At 28.1% G+C, this 15,150-nt stretch overlaps 12 non-coding genes across 12 annotated transcripts; all 12 read right to left on the reverse strand.

Annotated features, from left to right (window-relative positions):
• Positions 1 to 792: 792 nt before the first annotated feature.
• TRNAT-AGU lies at positions 793 to 866 on the reverse strand. The gene has a single exon. It is a non-coding gene; the product is annotated as a tRNA-Thr (tRNA).
• Positions 867 to 1,675: 809 nt separating this feature from the next.
• On the reverse strand, positions 1,676 to 1,749 carry TRNAT-AGU. Its single transcript has one exon. It is a non-coding gene; the product is annotated as a tRNA-Thr (tRNA).
• An 850-nt stretch (positions 1,750 to 2,599) lies between these two features.
• On the reverse strand, positions 2,600 to 2,673 carry TRNAT-AGU. The gene has a single exon. It is a non-coding gene; the product is annotated as a tRNA-Thr (tRNA).
• Positions 2,674 to 3,476: 803 nt separating this feature from the next.
• Positions 3,477 to 3,550, reverse strand: TRNAT-AGU. Its single transcript has one exon. It is a non-coding gene; the product is annotated as a tRNA-Thr (tRNA).
• Positions 3,551 to 4,359: 809 nt separating this feature from the next.
• Positions 4,360 to 4,433, reverse strand: TRNAT-AGU. Its single transcript has one exon. It is a non-coding gene; the product is annotated as a tRNA-Thr (tRNA).
• A 1,761-nt stretch (positions 4,434 to 6,194) lies between these two features.
• TRNAT-AGU lies at positions 6,195 to 6,268 on the reverse strand. The gene has a single exon. It is a non-coding gene; the product is annotated as a tRNA-Thr (tRNA).
• Positions 6,269 to 7,997: 1,729 nt separating this feature from the next.
• Positions 7,998 to 8,071, reverse strand: TRNAT-AGU. Its single transcript has one exon. It is a non-coding gene; the product is annotated as a tRNA-Thr (tRNA).
• Positions 8,072 to 8,874: 803 nt separating this feature from the next.
• TRNAT-AGU lies at positions 8,875 to 8,948 on the reverse strand. Its single transcript has one exon. It is a non-coding gene; the product is annotated as a tRNA-Thr (tRNA).
• A 1,007-nt stretch (positions 8,949 to 9,955) lies between these two features.
• Positions 9,956 to 10,029, reverse strand: TRNAT-CGU. Its single transcript has one exon. It is a non-coding gene; the product is annotated as a tRNA-Thr (tRNA).
• A 1,757-nt stretch (positions 10,030 to 11,786) lies between these two features.
• TRNAT-CGU lies at positions 11,787 to 11,860 on the reverse strand. Its single transcript has one exon. It is a non-coding gene; the product is annotated as a tRNA-Thr (tRNA).
• Positions 11,861 to 12,697: 837 nt separating this feature from the next.
• Positions 12,698 to 12,771, reverse strand: TRNAT-AGU. The gene has a single exon. It is a non-coding gene; the product is annotated as a tRNA-Thr (tRNA).
• Positions 12,772 to 14,852: 2,081 nt separating this feature from the next.
• TRNAT-AGU lies at positions 14,853 to 14,926 on the reverse strand. The gene has a single exon. It is a non-coding gene; the product is annotated as a tRNA-Thr (tRNA).
• Between the last annotated feature and the right edge of the window lie 224 nt (positions 14,927 to 15,150).

A 15,150-nucleotide genomic window follows, 5' to 3' on the forward strand; every position in this document is an offset into this window, starting at 1 on the left:
CATAAACTACACAATACAAGCTTTTAATACCTAGAGATGTAGCGAAATGATATTAAGAAAAATGTGACTTACACATAACTTCAATTTTCCTTGATTTTGTATTGTTGATTTTTTATTTATGAAATTAGTTTCTTAGAAATATCAAATTTCGCTTTTTTGTGCTTTAACATATTGATTTATTTAATTATTCACTTATAGAGATCTCTTAATAAAATAACATATTTGAAAGAGTATTGCATTCAAGAACTTGAATTTTTCCTTGATTTCGTATTGTTGATTTTTTAAAAATTATTTTCTAAGAAATATTAAACTCTATTATTTTTTATTATTATATACTGATTTATTTTCCTATTCTCTTATAAAGATCTCTTAATAAGGTAACATATTTGAAAGGTATTGCATTCAAGAAGGTAAAGCTTAATGAATTAGATTTAAGCATGGATGACGGAAGGCAAAAAGCCACCTCATCTCTGGTTTAAAAAAATACAACCCATTAAAAAAAAAAAACAAAGGTCAACCTAACCTGACCCACAAACGGGCTAGCCCATGACAGGTCATAACATATGGGTTAGGTTGGTCCATTTTGATATATCTAGTTCTATCTCTATAGTATCCTTTATAGATGTTCATAAAACTAAATCTAACGTAACTATTGGCACATCATGAGGTAATGACATTCAATTTGTTCTATGTTCACAAAATCAAAACTTGATGTACACGAATTTACATATTTTGGTATTGACATTCACTATGTTCGATTTACAAAATATATATATGTTTTACTTTAGGGGTTGCTCTTGTTGAGATTTGAACTCAAGACCTACCGCTTACTAAACGGGTGCTCTAACCAACTGAGCTACAAGAGCTACGAACAACTATGTCTTTTATTTATGTTTATAAAATTGAAGCTTAATATACATAAACTACACAATACAAGGTTTTAATACCTAGAGATGTAGCGAAATGATATTAAGGAAAATGTGACTTACACATAACTTCAATTTTCCTTGATTTCGTATTGTTGATTTTTTATTTTTTATTTATGAAATTAGTTTCTTAGAAATATCAAATTTCGCTTTTTTGTGCTTTAACATATTGATTTATTTAATTATTCACTTATAGAGATCTCTTAATAAAATAACATATTTGAAAGAGTATTGCATTCAAGAACTTGAATTTTTCCTTGATTTCGTATTGCTGATTTTTTTTAAATTATTTTCTAAGAAATATTAAACTCTATTATTTTGTATTATTATATACTGATTTATTTTCCTATTCTATTATAGAGATCTCTTAATAAGGTAACATATTTGAAAGAGTATTGCATTCAAGAAGGTAAAGCTTAATGAATTAGATTTAAGCATGGATGACGGAAGGCAAAAAGCCACCTCATCTCTGGTTTAAAAAAATACAACCCATTAAAAAAAAAAAAAGGTCAACCTAACCTGACCCACAAATGGGCTAGCCCATGACAGGTCATAACATATGGGTTAGGTTAGTCCATTTTGATATATCTAGTTCTATCTCTATAGTATCCTTTGTAGATGTTCATAAAACTAAATCTTACGTAAATATTGGCACATCATGAACTTGATGTTCACGAATTTACATATTTTGGTATTGACATTCACTATGTACGGTTTATAGAATATATATATGTTTTACTATAAGGGGGTGCTCTTGTTGAGATTTGAACTCAAGACCTCCCGCTTACTAAACGGGTGCTCTAACCAACTGAGCTACAAGAGCTACGAACAACTATGTCTTTTATATATGTTTATAAAATTGAAGCTTAATATACATAAACTACACAATACAAGCTTTTAATACCTAGAGATGTAGCGAAATGATATTAAGGAAAATGTGACTTACACATAACTTCAATTTTCCTTGATTTCGTATTGTTGATTTTTTATTTTTTATTTATGAAATTAGTTTCTTAGAAATATCAAATTTCGCTTTTTTGTGCTTTAACATATTGATTTATTTAATTATTCACTTATAGAGATCTCTTAATAAAATAACATATTTGAAAGAGTATTGCATTCAAGAACTTGAATTTTTCCTTGATTTCGTATTGCTGATTTTTTTAAAATTATTTTCTAAGAAATATTAAACTCTATTATTTTGTATTATTATATACTGATTTATTTTCCTATTCTCTTATAGAGATCTCTTAATAAGGTAACATATTTGAAACAGTATTGCATTCAAGAAGTTAAAGCTTATTAAATTAGATTTAAGCATTGATGACGAAAGGCAAAATGCCACCTCATCTCTGGTTTGAATAAATACAACCCATAAAAAAAAAAAACAAAGGTCAACCTAACCTGACCCACAAACGGGCTAGCCCATGACAGGTCATAACATATGGGTTAGGTTGGTCCATTTTGATATATCTAGTTCTATCTCTATAGTATCCTTTATAGATTTTCATAAAACTAAATCTTACGTAACTATTGGCACATCATGAGGTAATGACATTCAATTTGTTCTATGTTCACAAAATCAAAACTTGATGTACACGAATTTACATATTTTGGTATTGACATTCACTATGTTCGATTTATAAAATATATATATGTTTTACTTTAGGGGTTGCTCTTGTTGAGATTTGAACTCAAGACCTCCCGCTTACTAAACGGGTGCTCTAACCAACTGAGCTACAAGAGCTACGAACAACTATGTCTTTTATTTATGTTTATAAAATTGAAGCTTAATATACATAAACTACACAATACAAGCTTATAATACCTTGAGATGTAGCGAAATGATATTAAGGAAAATGTGACTTACACATAACTTCAATTTTCCTTGATTTTGTATTGTTGATATTTTTTATTTATGAAATTAGTTTCTTAGAAATATCAAATTTCGCTTTTTTGTGCTTTAACATATTGATTTATTTAGTTATTCACTTATAGAGATCTCTTAATAAAATAACATATTTGAAAGAGTATTGCATTCAAGAACTTGAATTTTTCCTTGATTTCGTATTGCTGATTTTTTTTAAATTATTTTCTAAGAAATATTAAACTCTATTATTTTGTATTATTATATACTGATTTATTTTCCTATTCTCTTATAGAGATCTCTTAATAAGGTAACATATTTGAAAGAGTATTGCATTCAAGAAGGTAAAGCTTAATGAATTAGATTTAAGCATGGATGACGGAAGGCAAAAAGCCACCTCATCTCTGGTTTAAAAAAATACAACCCATTAAAAAAAAAAAAAGGTCAACCTAACCTGACCCACAAATGCGCTAGCCCATGACAGGTCATAACATATGGGTTAGGTTAGTCCATTTTGATATATCTAGTTCTATCTCTATAGTATCCTTTGTAGATGTTCATAAAACTAAATCTTACGTAAATATTGGCACATCATGAACTTGATGTTCACGAATTTACATATTTTGGTATTGACATTCACTATGTACGGTTTATAGAATATATATATGTTTTACTATAGGGGGTGCTCTTGTTGAGATTTGAACTCAAGACCTCCCGCTTACTAAGTGGGTGCTCTAATCAACTGAGTTACAAAAGCTACGAACAACTATGTCTTTTATATCCGTCTATAAAATTGAAGCTTAATATACATAAACTACACAATACAAGCTTATAATACCTTGAGATGTAGCGAAATGATATTAAGGAAAATGTGACTTACACATAAGTTCAATTTTCCTTGATTTCGTATTGTTGATTTATTATTTTTTATTTATGAAATTAGTTTCTTAGAAATATCATATTTTGCTTTTTTGTGCTTTAAAATATTGATTTATTTAATTATTCACTTATAGAGATCTCTTAATAAAATAACATATTTGAAAGAGTATTGCATTCAAGAACTTGAACTTTTCCTTGATTTCGTATTGCTGATTTTTTTTGAAATTATTTTCTAAGAAATATTAAACTCTATAATTTTGTATTATTATATACTGATTTATTTTCCTATTCTCTTATAGAGATCTCTTAATAAGGTAACATATTTGAAAGAGTATTGCATTCAAGAAGGTAAAGCTTAATGAATTAGATTTAAGCATGGATGACGGAAGGCAAAAAGCCACCTCATCTCTGGTTTAAAAAAATACAACCCATTAAAAAAAAAAAAAGGTCAACCTAACCTGACCCACAAATGGGCTAGCCCATGACAGGTCATAACATATGGGTTAGGTTAGTCCATTTTGATATATCTAGTTCTATCTCTATAGTATCCTTTGTAGATGTTCATAAAACTAAATCTTACGTAAATATTGGCACATCATGAACTTGATGTTCACGAATTTACATATTTTGGTATTGACATTCACTATGTACGGTTTATAGAATATATATATGTTTTACTATAGGGGGTGCTCTTGTTGAGATTTGAACTCAAGACCTCCCGCTTACTAAGTGGGTGCTCTAATCAACTGAGTTACAAAAGCTACGAACAACTATGTCTTTTATATCCGTCTATAAAATTGAAGCTTAATATACATAAACTACACAATACAAGCTTATAATACCTTGAGATGTAGCGAAATGATATTAAGGAAAATGTGACTTACACATAAGTTCAATTTTCCTTGATTTCGTATTGTTGATTTATTATTTTTTATTTATGAAATTAGTTTCTTAGAAATATCATATTTTGCTTTTTTGTGCTTTAAAATATTGATTTATTTAATTATTCACTTATAGAGATCTCTTAATAAAATAACATATTTGAAAGAGTATTGCATTCAAGAACTTGAATTTTTACTTGATTTCGTATTGCTGATTTTTTTTGAAATTATTTTCTAAGAAATATTAAACTCTATAATTTTGTATTATTATATACTGATTTATTTTCCTATTCTCTTATAGAGATCTCTTAATAAGGTAACATATTTGAAAGAGTATTGCATTCAAGAAGTTAAAGCTTAATGAATTAGATTTAAGCATGGATGACGGAAGGCAAAAAGCCACCTCATCTCTGGTTTAAAAAAATACAACCCATTAAAAAAAAAAAAAGGTCAACCTAACCTGACCCACAAATGGGCTAGCCCATGACAGGTCATAACATATGGGTTAGGTTAGTCCATTTTGATATATCTAGTTCTATCTCTATAGTATCCTTTGTAGATGTTCATAAAACTAAATCTTACGTAAATATTGGCACATCATGAACTTGATGTTCACGAATTTACATATTTTGGTATTGACATTCACTATGTACGGTTTATAGAATATATATATGTTTTACTATAGGGGGTGCTCTTGTTGAGATTTGAACTCAAGACCTCCCGCTTACTAAGTGGGTGCTCTAATCAACTGTGTTACAAAAGCTACGAACAACTATGTCTTTTATATCCGTCTATAAAATTGAAGCTTAATATACATAAACTACACAATACAAGCTTATAATACCTTGAGATGTAGCGAAATGATATTAAGGAAAATGTGACTTACACATAACTTCAATTTTCCTTGATTTTGTATTGTTGATATTTTTTATTTATGAAATTAGTTTCTTAGAAATATCATATTTTGCTTTTTTGTGCTTTAAAATATTGATTTATTTAATTATTCACTTATAGAGATCTCTTAATAAAATAACATATTTGAAAGAGTATTGCATTCAAGAACTTGAATTTTTCCTTGATTTCGTATTGCTGATTTTTTTAAAATTATTTTCTACGAAATATTAAACTCTATTATTTTGTATTATTATATACTGATTTATTTTCCTATTCTATTATAGAGATCTCTTAATAAGGTAACATATTTGAAAGAGTATTGCATTCAAGAAGGTAAAGCTTAATGAATTAGATTTAAGCATGGATGACGGAAGGCAAAAAGCCACCTCATCTCTGGTTTAAAAAAATACAACCCATTAATAAAAAAAAAAAGGTCAACCTAACCTGACCCACAAATGGGCTAGCCCATGACAGGTCATAACATATGGGTTAGGTTAGCCCATGACAGGTCATAACATATGGGTTAGGTTGGTCCATTTTGATATATCTAGTTCTATCTCTATAGTATCCTTTATAGATTTTCATAAAACTAAATCTTACGTAACTATTGGCACATCATGAGGTAATGACATTCAATTTGTTCTATGTTCACAAAATCAAAACTTGATGTACACGAATTTACATATTTTGGTATTGACATTCACTATGTTCGATTTATAAAATATATATATATTTTACTTTAGGGGTTGCACTTGTTGAGATTTGAACTCAAGACCTCCCGCTTACTAAACGGGTGCTCTAACCAACTGAGCTACAAGAGCTACGAACAACTATGTCTTTTATTTATGTTTATAAAATTGAAGCTTAATATACATAAACTACACAATACAAGCTTTTAATACCTAGAGATGTAGCGAAATGATATTAAGGAAAATGTGACTTACACATAACTTCAATTTTCCTTGATTTTGTATTGTTGATATTTTTTATTTATGAAATTAGTTTCTTAGAAATATCAAATTTCGCTTTTTTGTGCTTTAACATATTGATTTATTTAATTATTCACTTATAGAGATCTCTTAATAAAATAACATATTTGAAAGAGTATTGCATTCAAGAACTTGAATTTTTACTTGATTTCGTATTGCTGATTTTTTTTGAAATTATTTTCTAAGAAATATTAAACTCTATTATTTTGTATTATTATATACTGATTTATTTTCCTATTCTCTTATAGAGATCTCTTAATAAGGTAACATATTTGAAAGAGTATTGCATTCAAGAAGTTAAAGCTTAATGAATTAGATTTAAGCATGGATGACGGAAGGCAAAAAGCCACCTCATCTCTGGTTTGAAAAAATACAACCCATTAAAAAAAAAAAAAAAGGTCCACCTAACCTGACCCACAAACTGGCTAGCCCATGACAGGTCATAACATATGGGTTAGGTTGGTCCATTTTGATATATCTAGTTCCATCTCTATAGTATCCTTTATAGATGTTCATAAAACTAAATCTTACGTAACTATTGGCACATCATGAGGTAATGACATTCAATTTGTTCTATGTTCACAAAATCAAAACTTGATGACATTCACTATGTTCGATTTATAGAATATATATATATGTTTTATTTTAAGGGGTGCTCTTGTTGAGATTTGAATTCAAGGCCTCCCGCTTACTAAACAAGTGCTCTAACCAACTGAGCTACAAACAACTATGTCTTTTATTTATGTTTCTAAAATTGAAGCTTAATATACATAAACTACACAATACAAGCTTTTAATACCTAGACATGTAGCGAAATGATATTAAGGAAAATGTAACTTACACATAACTTCAATTTTCCTTGATTTTGTATTGTTGATTTTTTATTTATGAAATTAGTTTCTTAGAAATATCAAATTTCGCTTTTTTGTGCTTTAACATATTGATTTATTTAATTATTCACTTATAGAGATCTCTTAATAAAATAACATATTTGAAAGAGTATTGCATTCAAGAACTTGAATTTTTCCTTGATTTCGTATTGTTGATTTTTTTTAAATTATTTTCTAAGAAATATTAAACTCTATTATTTTGTATTATTATATACTGATTTATTTTCCTATTCTATTATAGAGATCTCTTAATAAGGTAACATATTTGAAAGAGTATTGCATTCAAGAAGGTAAAGCTTAATGAATTAGATTTAAGCATGGATGACGGAAGGCAAAAAGCCACCTCATCTCTGGTTTAAAAAAATACAACCCATTAAAAAAAAAAACAAAGGTCAACCTAACCTGACCCACAAACGGGCTAGCCCATGACAGGTCATAACATATGGGTTAGGTTGGTCCATTTTGATATATCTAGTTCTATCTCTATAGTATCCTTTATAGATGTTCATAAAACTAAATCTAACGTAACTATTGGCACATCATGAGGTAATGACATTCAATTTTTTCTATGTTCACAAAATCAAAACTTGATGTACACGAATTTACATATTTTGGTATTGACATTCACTATGTTCGATTTATAAAATATATATATGTTTTACTTTAGGGGTTGCACTTGTTGAGATTTGAACTCAAGACCTCCCGCTTACTAAACGGGTGCTCTAACCAACTGAACTACAAGAGCTACGAACAACTATGTCTTTTATTTATGTTTATAAAATTGAAGCTTAATATACATAAACTACACAATACAAGCTTTTAATACCTAGAGATGTAGCGAAATGATATTAAGGAAAATGTGACTTACACATAACTTCAATTTTCCTTGATTTTGTATTGTTGATATTTTTTATTTATGAAATTAGTTTCTTAGAAATATCAAATTTCGCTTTTTTGTGCTTTAACATATTGATTTATTTAATTAGTCACTTATAGAGATCTCTTAATAAAATAACATATTGTAAAGAGTATTGCATTCAAGAACTTGAATTTTTCCTTGATTTCGTATTGTTGATTTTTTTTAAATTATTTTCTAAGAAATATTAAACTCTATTATTTTGTATTATTATATACTGATTTATTTTCCTATTCTATTATAGAGATCTCTTAATAAGGTAACATATTTGAAAGAGTATTGCATTCAAGAAGGTAAAGCTTAATGAATTAGATTTAAGCATGGATGACGGAAGGCAAAAAGCCACCTCATCTCTGGTTTAAAAAAATACAACCCACTAAAAAAAAAAAAAGGTCAACCTAACCTGACCCACAAATGCGCTAGCCCATGACAGGTCATAACATATGGGTTAGGTTAGTCCATTTTGATATATCTAGTTCTATCTCTATAGTATCCTTTGTAGATGTTCATAAAACTAAATCTTACGTAAATATTGGCACATCATGAACTTGATGTTCACGAATTTACATATTTTGGTATTGACATTCACTATGTACGGTTTATAGAATATATATATGTTTTACTATAGGGGGTGCTCTTGTTGAGATTTGAACTCAAGACCTCCCGCTTACTAAGTGGGTGCTCTAATCAACTGAGTTACAAAAGCTACGAACAACTATGTCTTTTATATCCATCTATAAAATTGAAGCTTAATATACATAAACTACACAATACAAGCTTATAATACCTTGAGATGTAACGAAATGATATTAAGGAAAATGTGACTTACACATAAGTTCAATTTTCCTTGATTTCGTATTGTTAATTTATTATTTTTTATTTATGAAATTAGTTTCTTAGAAATATCATATTTTGCTTTTTTGTGCTTTAAAATATTGATTTATTTAATTATTCACTTATAGAGATCTCTTAATAAAATAACATATTTGAAAGAGTATTGCATTCAAGAACTTGAATTTTTACTTGATTTCGTATTGCTGATTTTTTTTTAAAATTATTTTCTAAGAAATATTAAACTCTATAATTTTGTATTATTATATACTGATTTATTTTCCTATTCTCTTATAGAGATCTCTTAATAAGGTAACGTATTTGAAAGAGTATTGCATTCAAGAAGTTAAAGCTTAATGAATTAGATTTAAGCATGGATGACGGAAGGCAAAAAGCCACCTCATCTCTGGTTTAAAAAAATACAACCTTTTAAAAAAAAAACAAAGGTCAACCTAACCTGACCCACAAATGGGCTAGCCCATGACAGGTCATAACATATGGGTTAGGTTAGCCCATGACAGGTCATAACATATGGGTTAGGTTAGCCCATGACAGGTCATAACATATGGGTTAGGTTGGTCCATTTTGATATATCTAGTTCTATCTTACGTAACTATTGGCACATCATGAGATAATGACATTCAATTTGTTCTATGTTCACAAAATCAAAACTTGATGTACACGAATTTACATATTTTGTCACAAAATCAAAACTTGATGTACACGAATTTACATATTTTGGCACAAAATCAAAACTTGATGTACACGAATTTACATATTTTGGTATTGACATTCACTATGATGTACACGAATTTACATATTTTGGTATTGACATTCACTATATTCGATTTATAGAATATATATATGTTTTACTTCAGGGGTTGCTCTTGTTGAGATTTGAACTCAAGACCTCCCGCTTACGAAACGTGTGCTCTAACCAACTGAGCTACAAGAGCTACGAACAACTATGTCTTTTATTTATGTTTATAAAATTGAAGCTTAATATACATAAACTACACAATACAAGCTTTTAATACCTAGAGATGTAGCGAAATGATATTAAGGAAAATGTGACTTACACATAACTTCAATTTTCCTTGATTTTGTATTGTTGATTTTTTATTTATGAAATTAGTTTCTTAGAAATATCAAATTTTGCTTTTTTGTGCTTTAACATATTGATTTATTTAATTATTCACTTATAGAGATCTCTTAATAAAATAACATATTTTAAAGAGTATTGCATTCAAGAACTTGAATTTTTCCTTGATTTCGTATTGCTGATTTTTTTTAAATTATTTTCTAAGAAATATTAAACTCTATTATTTTGTATTATTATATACTGATTTATTTTCCTATTCTCTTATAGAGATCTCTTAATAAGGTAACATATTTGAAAGAGTATTGCATTCAAGAAGGTAAAGCTTAATGAATTAGATTTAAACATGGATGACGGAAGGCAAAAAGCCACCTCATCTCTGGTTTAAAAAAATACAACCCATTAAAAAAAAAAAAAAGCTCAACCTAACCTGACCCACAAATGGGCTAGCCCATGACAGGTCATAACATATGGGTTAGGTTGGTCCATTTTGATATATCTAGTTCTATCTCTATAGTATCCTTTGTAGATGTTCATAAAACTAAATCTTACGTAACTATTGGCACATCATGAGATAATGACATTCAATTTGTTCTATGTTCACAAAATCAAAACTTGATGTACACGAATTTACATATTTTGGTATTGACATTCACTATGTTCGGTTTATAGAATATATATATGTTTTACTTCAGGGGTTGCTCTTGTTGAGATTTGAACTCAAGACCTCCCGCTTACTAAGTGGGTGCTCTAACCAACTGAGTTACAATTTTGTGCTTTAACATATTGATTTATTTAATTATTCACTATTGAAGCTTAATATACATAAACTACACAATACAAGCTTTTAATACCTAGAGATGTAGCGAAATGATATTAAAGAAAATGTGACTTACACATAACTTCAATTTTCCTTGATTTTGTATTGTTGATTTTTTATTTATGAAATTAGTTTCTTAGAAATATCAAATTTCGCTTTTTTGTGCTTTAACATATTGATTTATTTAATTATTCACTTATAGAGATCTCTTAATAAAATAACATATTTTAAAGAGTATTGCATTCAAGAACTTGAATTTTTCCTTGATTTCGTATTGCTGATTTTTTTGAAATTATTTTCTAAGAAATATTAAACTCTATTATTTTGTATTATTATATACTGATTTATTTTCCTATTCTCTTATAGAGATCTCTTAATAAGGTAACATATTTGAAAGAGTATTGCATTCAAGAAGGTAAAGCTTAATGAATTAGATTTAAGCATGGATGACGGAGGGCAAAAAGCCACCTCATCTCTGGTTTAAAAAAATACAACCCATTAAAAAAAAAAAAAGGTCAACCTAACCTGACCCACAAATGCGCTAGCCCATGACAGGTCATAACATATGGGTTAGGTTAGTCCATTTTGATATATCTAGTTCTATCTCTATAGTATCCTTTGTAGATGTTCATAAAACTAAATCTTACGTAACTATTGGCACATCATGAGATAATGACATTCAATTTGTTCTATGTTCACAAAATCAAAACTTGATGTACACGAATTTACATATTTTGGTATTGACATTCACTATGTTCGATTTATAGAATATATATATGTTTTACTTCAGGGGTTGCTCTTGTTGAGATTTGAACTCAAGACCTCCCGCTTACGAAACGGGTGCTCTAACCAACTGAGCTACAAGAGCTACGAACAACTATGTCTTTTATTTATGTTTATAAAATTGAAGCTTAATATACATAAACTACACAATACAAGCTTTTAATACCTAGAGATGTAGCGAAATGATATTAAGGAAAATGTGACTTACACATAACTTCAATTTTCCTTGATTTTGTATTGTTGATTTTTTATTTATGAAATTAGTTTCTTAGAAATATCAAATTTCGCTTTTTTGTGCTTTAACATATTGATTTATTTAATTATTCACTTATAGAGATCTCTTAATAAAATAACATATTTGAAAGAGTATTGCATTCAAGAACTTGAATTTTTCCTTGATTTCGTATTGCTGATTTTTTTGAAATTATTTTCTAAGAATATTAAACTTTATTATTTTGTATTATTATATACTGATTTATTTTCCTATTCTCTTATAGAGATCTCTTAATAAGGTAACATATTTGAAAGAGTATTGCATTCAAGAAGGTAAAGCTTAATGAATTAGATTTAAGCATGGATGACGGAAGGCAAAAAGCCACCTCATCTCTGGTTTAAAAAAATACAACCCATTAAAAAAAAAAAAAAAAGGTCAACCTAACCTGACCCACAAATGGGCTAGCCCATGACAGGTCATAACATATGGGTTAGGTTAGCCCATGACAGGTCATAACATATGGGTTATGTTGGTCCATTTTGATATATCTAGTTCTATCTCTATAGTATCCTTTGTAGATGTTCATAAAACTAAATCTTACGTAAATATTGGCACATCATGAACTTGATGTTCACGAATTTACATATTTTGGTATTGACATTCACTATGTTCAATTTATAGAATATATATATGTTTTACTATAGGGGGTGCTATTGTTGAGATTTGAACTCAAGACCTCCCGCTTACTAAGTGGGTGCTCTAACCAACTGAGTTACAAGAGCTACGAACAACTATGTCTTTTATATCCGTTTATAAAATTGAAGCTTAATATACATAAACTACACAATACAAGCTTTTAATACCTAGAGATGTAGCGAAATGATATTAAGGAAAATGTGACTTACACATAAGTTCAATTTTCCTTGATTTCGTATTGTTGATTTATTATTTTTTATTTATGAAATTAGTTTCTTTGAAATATCAAATTTTGCTTTTTTATGCTTTAAAATATTGATTTATTTAATTATTCACTTATAGAGATCTCTTAATAAAATAACATATTTGAAAGAGTATTGCATTCAAGAACTTGAATTTTTCCTTGATTTCGTATTGCTGATTTTTTTTAAATTATTTTCTAAGAAATATTAAACTCTATTATTTTGTATTATTATATACTGATTTATTTTCCTATTCTCTTATAGAGATCTCTTAATAAAATAACATATTTGAAAGAGTATTGCATTCAAGAACTTGAATTTTTCCTTGATTTCGTATTTCTGATTTGTTTTAAAATTATTTTCTAAGAAATATTAAACTCTATTATTTTGTATTATTATATACTGATTTATTTTCCTATTCTCTTATAGAGATCTCTTAATAAGGTAACATATTTGAAAGAGTATTGCATTCAAGAAGTTAAAGCTTAATGAATTAGATTTAAGCATGGATGACGGAAGGCAAAAAGCCATCTCATCTCTGGTTTAAAAAAATACAACCCATTAAAAAAAACAAAGGTCAACCTAACCTGACCCACAAATGGGCTAGCCCATGACAGGTCATAACATATGGGTTAGGTTGGTCCATTTTGATATATCTAGTTCTATCTCTATAGTATCCTTTATAGATGTTCATAAAACTAAATCTTACGTAACTATTGGCACATCATGAGGTAATGACATTCAATTTGTTCTATGTTCACAAAATCAAAACATGATGTACATATTTTGGAACTGACATTCACTATGTTCGATTTATAGAATATATGTATATGTTTTACTTTATGGGGTGCTCTTGTTGAGATTTGAACTCAAGACCTCCTGCTTACTAAACGAGTGCTCTAACAAACTGAGCTACAAGAACTACTGACAATTATGTCTTTTATTTATGTTTATAAAATTGAAGCTTAATATACATAAACTACACAATACAAGCTTTTAATACCTAGAGATGTAGCGAAATGATATTAAGGAAAATGTGACTTACACATAACTTCAATTTTCCTTGATTTCGTATGGTTGATTTTTTATTTTTTATTTTTGAAATTAGTTTCTTAGAAATATCAAATTTCGATTTTTTGTGCTTTAACATATTGATTTATTTAATTATTCACTTATAGAGATCTCTTAATAAAATAACATATTTGAAAGAGTATTGCATTCAAGAACTTGAATTTTTCCTTGATTTCGTATTGCTGATTTTTTTAAAATTATTTTCTACGAAATATTAAACTCTATTATTTTGTATTATTATATACTGATTTATTTTCCTATTCTCTTATAGAGATCTCTTAATAAAATAACATATTTGAAAGAGTATTGCATTCAAGAACTTGAATTTTTCCTTGATTTCGTATTGCTGATTTTTTTAAAATTATTTTCTACGAAATATTAAACTCTATTATTTTGTATTATTATATACTGATTTATTTTCCTATTCTCTTATAGAGATCTCTTAATAAGGTAACATATTTGAAACAGTATTGCATTCAAGAAGTTAAAGCTTATTAAATTAGATTTAAGCATTGATGACGAAAGGCAAAATGCCACCTCATCTCTGGTTTGAATAAATACAACCCATTAAAAAAAAAAACAAAGGTCAACCTAACCTGACCCACAAACGGGCTAGCCCATGACAGGTCATAACATATGGGTTAGGTTGGTCCATTTTGATATATCTACTTCTATCTCTATTGTATCCTTTATAGATGTTCATAAAACTAAATCTTACGTAACTATTGGCACATCATGGCGTAATTACATTCAATTTGTTCTATGTTCACAAAATCAAAACTTGATGTACACAAATTTACATATTTTGGTATTGACATTCACTATGTTCGATTTATAGATTTTTACTTCAGGGGGGCTCTTGTTGAGATTTGAACTCAAGACCTCACGCTTACTAAATGGGTGCTCTAACCAACTGAACTACAAGAGCTACAATGAACTATGTCTTTTATATATGTTTATAAAATTGAAGCTTAATATACATAAACTACACAATACAAGCTTTTAATACCTAGAGATGTAGCGAAATGATATTAAGGAAAATGTGACTTACACATAACTTCAATTTTCCTTGATTTCGTATTGTTGATTTTTTATTTTTTATTAATGAAATTAGTTTCTTAGAAATATCAGATTTCGCTTTTTTGTGCTTTA

This window comes from Ipomoea triloba, chromosome 10 (genome assembly GCF_003576645.1).
Source record: "Ipomoea triloba cultivar NCNSP0323 chromosome 10, ASM357664v1".
In the NCBI taxonomy this organism is placed as follows: domain Eukaryota; kingdom Viridiplantae; phylum Streptophyta; class Magnoliopsida; order Solanales; family Convolvulaceae; genus Ipomoea; species Ipomoea triloba.